A 10,266-nucleotide genomic window follows, 5' to 3' on the forward strand; every position below is an offset into this window, starting at 1 on the left:
TGATTGATTGATTGATTGATTGATTGATTGATTGATTGATTGATTGATTGATTGATTGATTGATTGATTGATTGATTGATTGATTGATTGATTGATTGATTGATTGATTGATTGATTGATTGATTGATTGATTGATTGATTGATTGATTGATTGATTGATTGATTGATTGATTGATTGATTGATTGATTGATTGATTGATTGATTGATTGATTGATTGATTGATTGATTGATTGATTGATTGATTGATTGATTTTAGCAATCTTGATATGTCTTGAGACAAATGTAGGCAAAACCATTTGAATATTGCTGCTTGGTTTCTAACAAATTACATCCCCCCCCGTTAACCCAACCCAACATTTCATCTTTATTAGAATTCTTGTGCGTTAAAAAAATATATGAAAACATTTTGCTTTGAATGGTCTTAAATTGTCATCACCATGTTTTAGAACTGACAGAACATAATTAACTCCAGTAGTTACTTTTAAAAAGCAGTTTTATTAAAGAGACATACATAGCAAACAAATTAATTGACTAATCCTATGTATTTTAATAAACTTTAAAATATTGTTTAGTTTATATATAAAGCCAATATATTAAATTAATTTGTTTTTGTTAATTTATAAAATAAATAGAAATATTATTCTACACTTTTGGAACTTAATGTGATTTTTTATCTCGTCTGGCGACTTGTCTGGCGACTTGCAACAAAGTCTTCTTTCGCAACCGTCGAAACACTGTGGTAACATGTTACGAAGAAATTTGTAAGCGACGGTTGCCGTGCTACATCGGTTGTTGGCACATTTGTAACAGGAGCGGTTTTTGGCACCAATGTACGATGACTGTTCATTTTCACCATTCATAAATAATTTTTTTACAGCATGTTCAAACTTCTCCCCAGTCAGGTTCGGACGCTACTAATTTTTCGTGCAATGGTGAAGTTTTTTTCAAGAACCCACAAAATAATTTTCGAAAGTAACAAGAGTAACTGAGACCGCTACAGAAGGTCGTGTTTGGAAAGGATAAAGCACGTTGATTGTTGTTCAGTTGAAGTCTTTTTTTCAAAAGTAAATTTAAACAGAACAGAAAGTTATTTGCAAAGATCCAGGTTACGCAACACTCCCTAATATTCGCATGAACTGCAGGTGTAGGTGGATACATCGTGGACCAAAATATATGCTTTTTAATTTTCGCTATAAAAATTAACTTAAATAACTATCTGATGAATCCGTAAAGATCATAATTGTTTCATCAATTAGTAAGACACAGTGTGTGTGTGTGTGTGCGTGTGTGTATGTGCGTGTGTTGAAACTTTGAAGGTGGTCAAATGTGCTGTTGTGCATTGTTACATATATGTTCAGTGTTCATATGTTGGGTTAAATACACGCTGCATATGTTGTTGCTCGAACAAGCTGTCTTAAGATTGCTGGCAATCTGTTGCTCTGATTAAATCGATCCGGCAATAAAAAATATATCGTGCAGATCTCACGTGATGCTTAATTACTTCAATGTCTCCGATATAATTTCGTGATAGTAAAACGAATCTGCCAACGCCGCCTTGCTTTAATTAATTCCACGTTCATTCATTCATTTGCAGGGCACCTACACGCGAAAACTTTATAACAAATTAATTTAGCCAATTAAATTATAATTTTGAGTTAACTAGATTAAGTTATCTTATAGTAACTCAAAGGTAATCCTTTACATAGGATCGTCAGTGTTACATTTCAATTGATTATATGTTACACGTTACTTGGAAATTTCAATTGTGCTCCTACAATCAATTCCTGAATCTTATAATTACGGTGAACGAATAAAAATATGCAATACGTTAGTTAATGGGCAGACCATGGTTTTTATATATATCCGTGGGGCTGACAATACGGGACACTATGATGCTTATTATGCTAAGAATTCAAATGAAAATTTATCTATCGAATGAATTTATTTTCTATAATACAACATATACTCGAAAGATGTCAGGAGACTAACTTATTTTCTGGTGACTAATTTAGAATTAGAAATTTGAATCAAAAAGTTTTACTATTTTGATTAAAAAGTTTGTCTAAATCTCTCTGCTCAAATAAATGTGATAAAATTATCTTTCTAATAAATTTATTTCCATATGAATCCCTGTCAAAAGGAAGGATGCACGAGCCTCGTTGAAGATGTGATAAGCTGTCAGGTAGTTTGCATGTTACTTCATGTGCATGTCAAATTCATGTCTGAAACGAATGTTGTGACATAACTTAGTGTGTTTGAGCTGATTATTTTTAAACGTTGAAATTCAAGCAAATGACAAAAATGGACGAAGATTAATGTTATCTCTTAAGCTGAATGACTTGAATGTTCATTCCTTAACATATCTACTCATTCTTGCTCTCAACTTTGGATTAATTAATGACATTTGTTGGAAAAATTCAAAAGTAATTGTAACTGCAGTATGCGGTGTAATATATTTTCATATGTGTGATTTTTTATCCGGGATGAACATATTATAAATTTACCTTCATAATTATTTGCCTTATGTGTGTAGATTTTGTATAATTATTTGTTATTGCTATTTTATTCCATTTATTTTCCAGTTTAACTTTTTAAATTTTATTTAATTATAAGTTATCAGCAAAATGAGTTTAAATTTTCAATAATAAGTTTTTGGTATTTTATTACCGCTTGATGTATTCATTACCAGCACATTTCCATTTCAATGGGTGACTGCGACACGTTTCTTTCATCTCGCACTGTTGTTGCCGTTGTTTCTTCTCTATTTTAACAAGGCAGTTGCTGACAAACTGAAGACAACGCCAAAAAATTACTTTTTCACAGACTGGTCAAAATAAGCCTGTCTTGAAATGTTTATCCCATACATTATCAGTGAAAAACACGTGATTGTTTCTGTTCCAATTTTCATTCAATGGTTTAAATTTTATTTTTCCAACGTTTTCAACATTTTTTTGCGCTCAAGTGATGTAGATGGATCTACACAATGGAAGGACGGAAGTCAGCTAAACAGAGCTTGTAATCTGGCAGGACATACTGGAACTACTCGGTGGAAAATAAAGAGATTTATTTATATATTCACAAGTGTACGATATTTTAAACTATCAAAATACTAAAGTTGCGACAAATGTTTCAATTAACACAAGTGGAAAGTAAAATATCAAAGTACCAGGTCAAGGCCAGATCTAGGCAACTTTAACGGCCAGAGTTTTGTGGGAAGGAGGGCAATAACTGGAAAAACTTTGCGCACTTTTTTGCTCATAGCCCAACTTTGTGTAAATTTTTCTATTCAAAACGTTGTTTTCGTATATGAAAAGTATTTGAAGAGTATTTGAAGAGTATTGGTTGGTTAAAACATTTTGAAAGTTACCATTGACTGTTAATAACGGGCTGTCCCGTAAACCCGCTACTCTACCAGATGGACTTGTTCACTTTGATGGCCTCTCTTCATGCATATTTAATTTATAAAATGCTTATACGTACTGTCGCCAAAATTCGTCGTTAATAAACTCAATCCTGAAAAATGGTCCTCTCGTGTTTGTCGCAGTGCTCGTGGGAGCTATTTGTCCTTCTCGCTCGCAAATCCGGCGCTGAGAAGCAGCTGCATCTCATTAGACTTCGTCCAAACATTCTGTTCTAGCTTGTCCATTTTTTGAAGTTAATGCTGTTTATTTAATGTTTTTCTATCATCTGCATTCATGAGACATTTGGACCATTATATATAAGCGTTCTGATTTGATGTTCAGCTTGTCGGAGTGAATGATTTTTACACATAGATACGTAGATTAATTAAGTTAATCAGCTAAAAACAAATTTTTATAAAAAAATTAAGAAGGTAACTAAAATTATGAAGGGTAACATACGCCTCTGAAGATAACTCAATCGACAAATCGACCATACAATATATCTAAACAATTCTCCAGAAATTACGTTGAATTAACAATTTGTTTAATGTTGATAGTAATTCTTAATAAATATTCATTAATTTCATTCAAACATTTTTAACATTTTCAAAAATGTATAAATAGAACTTAAAAAACAGATAAAGATGGTCTTAAAAATGTCTGTAAAATTTTTCTATGCACAGAAAAAATTAATGCGGACACAAGTTTCTTAAGAATAATTAACGTTTGAAAATATATGAACTTAATTTTGAACACGAAACAACGTCATATTGAAAAAATTTAGCTTAGAAACTCTACAATTTTTAATTTTTTAACAAATTTATTTGTTTGAACAAATATATAAATTAATTATATTCTATTACAGCATATATGAGGCCGTCCATAAAGGATGTGGGGGGGATCCAAATACTGTGTGACACTTTGTGACGAAGGGGAGAAAGGGGGGGGGGTAAACGCAAGTGAGACGTTCCTGTTTTTAAATTAATAATTAATTAAAGGAGTCAAATTTAAATGCCATCGTTAAAGTTTACCGCTGTGTTAGTGTAGAAGTTAAGATTAATTCGTTATGTTTTAAGTACGGTAAAGCATTTAGATATCAAACTATCATCACATAAACTTGTCATTCGTTATTTTGATATCAATAAAAAACAAAATGCATTAAACAATTACATTGTTTAATGGCTCTTCACTAAGAGAGGAGGGGTTTAAAGTTTTGTAACATGCTTTTTTTTGGGGGGCTGGTCGATTTGTGACAGTTTGTGACTCGGGGAGGGGGTCAAAAAATGTTTAAAAAGCGTGACATCCTTTATGGACAGCCCCTAAATTGTATTAAATTACAATGACTTGAAAAAAAATTTTCAGAAAAATGAGTAAATATGCATAGATCAAACAAAAATTGTTCCTTAAGTGAATCAATGTTCAAAGGCAGTTTTTATTGAATTATTTGTATGAAATAAATAAATGTATGCGTTTAATATTTTGAAGACAACACCTTAAATAAGACAATTTTTTAATACTTTGACTTCATTCTTCTCATTCGAGTACCAACAGAAACACTTTGCCCATCTGCATGCACCCAGAGACTTTAATTGAATTTCCCGTCCGCGCTAAACAAGATTTGATCAATCAGTTGACTGGATAATCAATTGGCTGGTTGGTCAGTTAGCTGGTTAGTCAGTTAGCTGGCTGGTCAGTTGACTGGTTAGTCAGTTGGCTGGTTATTCAGTTGGCTGGTTTATCAGTTGGTCAATTGGCTAGTTGGTTGGTTGGATGGTTGATTAGATGTTTGGTCCGTTTATTAGTTATTTGTTTTTGTGATTTGGTTTGCAGTTTTTTTGGTTGGTGGTTGATTGGTTAGTTGTTTGGCTGGTGATTGGTTGATTGACGGACTGAACGATCAATTGTCAATGTTGTTAATATTCAAAACGCAAACAACCTTTCTAATTTTCTGAAAATATTTGTGACGTTTGTTGGCGTTTTTAGTGTTGTTGTCGACGAATGAAAATATGCTGGGCTGTTTTCTGTCGCGAAACTCCAGTTGCGTTTTTAGAAATTTGTTTGAACTTTTTCAAATTTTTTTCTCAACATGCTTTTACTGTTTATCTCGAGAACTCTCAAGATGCAACTGAATATGATTAAGTGGGATGTGAAGAATAGGAGACGAATTATGCCACGTTTTTCATGCTGGCTTGTGTTCTTTGTTCAACAGTTTAATGTATAACTTGTTTGTTTTTTGTTTTTGAATTTTTATGGTTCCTAATGTTAATGTTAGTGGTGTTGTAAATGTTGTCTGATGTTGATAACGTTGTTGTTGCTGTTTTGTTGCTGTTGCGGTTTTTGCTGCTGTTGTTATGAAATGCATGTTTGTGTTATTTTTTATTGTGATGCTGTCATGTGTTTATGTTGTGGCCACATGTATCTGTATATCGTTCTTATTTTAGGCAGCATGATTTTCAAATTTGGTTGTTTATCAGATACCTGGTTTTTTTTTAATTTTTCTAAATTTTGTATGTTATTTTTAAAAATATAATTGAAAAATCGATTTACAATGAATAAATTTTATTGGAAAATGAAACTAAAAAAATGGATAATTTTTATTTTTAATCAAAGTAATAATTATAAAAAAAATGAATTAAAAAAAATGAACACGTAATTTAAGGCAGCAGGAAGGCGTAACAATAAAAGCTGCAGCAGGTTAGGCATGTGTAGCGGGGACCAACTTTTATGATACGATCAAAAAATCTGCTTGTCATACATGGGAGTCAATGTGGGAACGATCGAAGGTACTATGCATGTTTGTTCTCTATTGCTTTTGAGTCGAGACTAACTACTTAATGTCAGTAGTAACAATTACAATATTCATAAGCTAGTATATCCGTAGTTTGTTGTTTACAATATAATGAGTTTTTAACTAAAATAATCAAACAAATATTTATACTGAATACCAATAAGGCAGGTGTCGTATTGGTATTCAGTACGTAAGTATATAACAATCATTATTATGAGAATATTTAACTTGTGTAACTATGATGCGATTAGGAGAGCGAGTTTTCATCGTTGCTAAATTACTTTTAATTTCAAGAATAGTAATATTTATTTAAATTTAAACGCATCTGAATTGATCAATTAATAAACAAATATAAACTATTTTTAAGATAAAAGAATTAAATTATAAAAAAAACACACAAATTAAAATATTAAAAATATTTGTTAAAATCTTCGTAAGGTCCTCAAACGTTTTGCCGTGCACGTGCTAACGACGATGTCGTTTGTGCGCTGTGGCGTTGTGAGTTAGCAAGGAGGTGGAAAGAAAGGCACGATAAACGAAGAGGTGTGTCCAGGTCTTTAAAACATCATCTCGTCCTGTCAAACATTCTTTATCATTAACGTTGATGTCATTATCATAATTGATGTCATAATTATCATAAATGGTGTCATAATTATCATAATTGATGTCATAATTATCATAATTTATATTATTATCATAACTGGTGTCATGTTTTCCATCAACATTGGTGCCAATGCAAATGTCTCCATTTCAGCATTCGTCGTTCATTCATCATTGTCATTAAAGCCAAAAACAGTAGAGATTATTATGATTATGATTATGATTATTATTATTAACACTATGTTATCGATTATATCTCCACCACCATTATGACGTATTCATTAAAATTTCATCGCCGATCTCACCATTCCATGTCACCATTCCATATCGCCATTCCATATCGCCATTAACTATCCTCACAATTACACCATTTCATTTGACCATCAGCGATTCACATCGCAACAAATAAGGAAACACAAACACACGCACGAAACACGCAAAGAACGACGCGAGGGAGCCAACTGATGAAAGAATGAACTGAGCTTGTTGTGACTCATTCAAAAAGCCATTAAGGTGATTCATTAAGTCGGGTTCAGTTGTTGAACACGACATGTGGACCTGTATTATTGCGTGTATCCATTCTCCGTCGTAAGCGCTTTGCGGTTGTCATCGCCGGTGTGGCTCTCACACTCGCTGCTGATGCGGCTGCTGTTGATGTCGCTGCTGTTGTTGCTGCTGCTTCTGTTTCGTTTTATTTGCAGGCAAGAAATATGTCTGTGTTGATGCTGATAATTGTGATGAGGATGATTATCATGATAAGGATGATGGTGTTGATCACGATGATGGTGTTGATGATGATGATGACGATGATGATGATGATGACAGTGATGTTGTAAATGATGATGGTGATGATGACAATGATGATGATGACGGTGGTGACTAAGATGGTGCAAGAAAAAAGTTTTAATGGTGATGGTTGATGGTTGCTTGGGATGATGGTGGAGTTGTAGATGTTGAATGATGGTGGTGATGACAAAAATAATGATGACGTGTTTGTGATGGTGATGATGATCGGGTGGTCATTGTTGGCTAGTAAGGTAAACAATAAATAATGAATTGTTTTATTTTAAATTTGTATGTATTCTATGAAATCAATTTATTAAATAACTCTTCTTAGCATTATCGCCTTGTATTTGTCTTTTGTCATCAAAACCAAAAAAAGCAGATTTGTCAGCTTTCTTCATCACTTGCCGATCGTTTTGGTTGAAGTTGATAGGAAAGTTTGCAAATGAGGCGTAACTATGATCAAATTCAACAATATATATATATAAGAAAATATCTTGTTCAAATTAACTAAGCTTAGCAGTCCCGTTCTGGATTGACTTCAATTTAGAAATTATTTTTTTCGATACACCATAAAAAAGACTATTGCAATAGTCTAGTCTTGAATGGATTAATGCATGAGCTAGACTTTTTAAATTTGTTTCATTTAATGAACAATTTATCTAAACAATCTAAACATTCGAAACTGATTGTGACATTCACTCATCAATACTTCAATATGGTCATTCATTGATATGTTTTTTATCAAAAAATAACTCCGAAATTTTGAGCGGACTGGCAGAATGAGATGTCAGAGTGGCTGATTCTGACGGAGTCAATTTGCCATCTAGCAATTTGCTGCCACGCTCCACAGGCAACGACCTGATTCAATTTCAGACGATGATTAATCATCCATGACTCCACGGTCAACAGACATCGAGCAAGTTTGTCAATAGTTTCTTGAAACAAGGCAGCCGATCCACTTGCCACAATCTGAATATCATCAGCAGATGCGTGATACTTCAAATTGAATGACTCTATCAAATCGAACACATCTGACGTGTACAGTAAATACAGAAGTGATCCCAAAACAGAACCCTGAAGTATTTATATAGATATATATATTTATATGTATGTATTATTCAAAAATTTATATAGCGCTAATAAAAAACAAAATGTTTCTTAAAAGCACTGTCAAAAAAATGAATTGATACGATAAACCAAATCTTATAATGAAAAAAAATAATTTCAATAATTTCTTGAATGACTTTTCTGTCAGTTCGGATTGTCTTAGATAACTTGGTAGACTATTTTAAACGGCTGGTCCACTTAATGAGAAACTTCTCTCTGCCATTTTCAAGTTGGTTTGGGGCACACATAACAAGTTGCTATCATCAGACCTTAAGCAGACAGTTTTAAAAGACAGTTGTTTCGGTGCATGCATTTCTTTCAAATAAACTGGCGCCATTCCCTTCATACATTTGAACATGATTGTTGATGCTTTGAACTAAATTCTTTTCTTGCTATCAACCAGTGCAGTTCTCTGAATATCGGGGTAACATGGTCAAACTTTTTTGCACCAACCACGAGCTTTGCTGCCCGATTCTGAATTGACTGAAGCACAGATAACGATTTTTCAGGCAAACCATAAAATAGGCTGTTGAAGTAATCCAGTTTAGAATGAATAAATGAATGCACTAAACTTTGAATAACATCTTTGGTTGAGCTTTTGCGGATTATTTTTAATTTTCGCAGTTGTAGGGTTGCAGTTCCAGATAAATGAATGAAGTTTATATTTGAGCTCTCAATGATAACTGAATCAATTTTAATTCTAGACAGTTTTTGCCAAGTTTCAACCAGAAAAATTTAAGCTTAAGACGATTATTTGCCATCCATTTCTCGAGCTCGACCAAACATTTAACAAAACGATCAACTGCAAAATGAAAGTTGCTATACGATTCTGTGGCGAATAGCTGAATATCATCTGCAAATGCATGACACTCCAAACCATGTAATCTGATCGCCTCAATAATTTCAGAGGTGTAAAGAGTAAAAAAAGAGCTGTGGCTTAGAATATGCGGTAGTTTACGCCGTATATCCTGTGGTTTTTTTTCATAGAAAACTCCTATCTATACCTTCTAGCTTTGCCAAGGATATCATACATCTTTTGGTTAAAATGCGTATACTTCCAGTACCTGCCTGCGTGTGTATATTTGGGAATAAGGATACCGACGCAACATGATTTTAAGGAGACGCGGCTGCTTGTGTGTGTTCATGTACTTGTACATATATATATATATATATATATATATATATATATATATATATATATATATATATATATATATACGTTTCTATTCGTATATATTCACGTTTGGAAGGCAATCAATATGATGGCTCAACAAGCAAGCCACGTGTTGATAAATTAATGGTGAGGATGGATATAACCACGATAAACATTGAACTACGTTCATAGAGAAAAGTTGGATAAAACGGATAATAAAGAATAGTAATACCATGACTTTTTTCTAATAAAGGAAATATTTTGTTGTCAAGTCATTTGTTACTTCATTTTGCATACTAGTCTTTCTGCCATCTTGTCATGCGATGTTCTATTTTACAACTAATACCAGCATCTGGTGGCCCAAGCTAGCTAAAAGTTTAAGGGAAGGGTACTTTGCATAAGCTAAGCTACAAGCCTATTTTATTCAATG

The sequence above is a fragment of the Helobdella robusta genome, assembly GCF_000326865.2.
Source record: "Helobdella robusta unplaced genomic scaffold HELROscaffold_1, whole genome shotgun sequence".
Taxonomy (NCBI): domain Eukaryota; kingdom Metazoa; phylum Annelida; class Clitellata; order Rhynchobdellida; family Glossiphoniidae; genus Helobdella; species Helobdella robusta.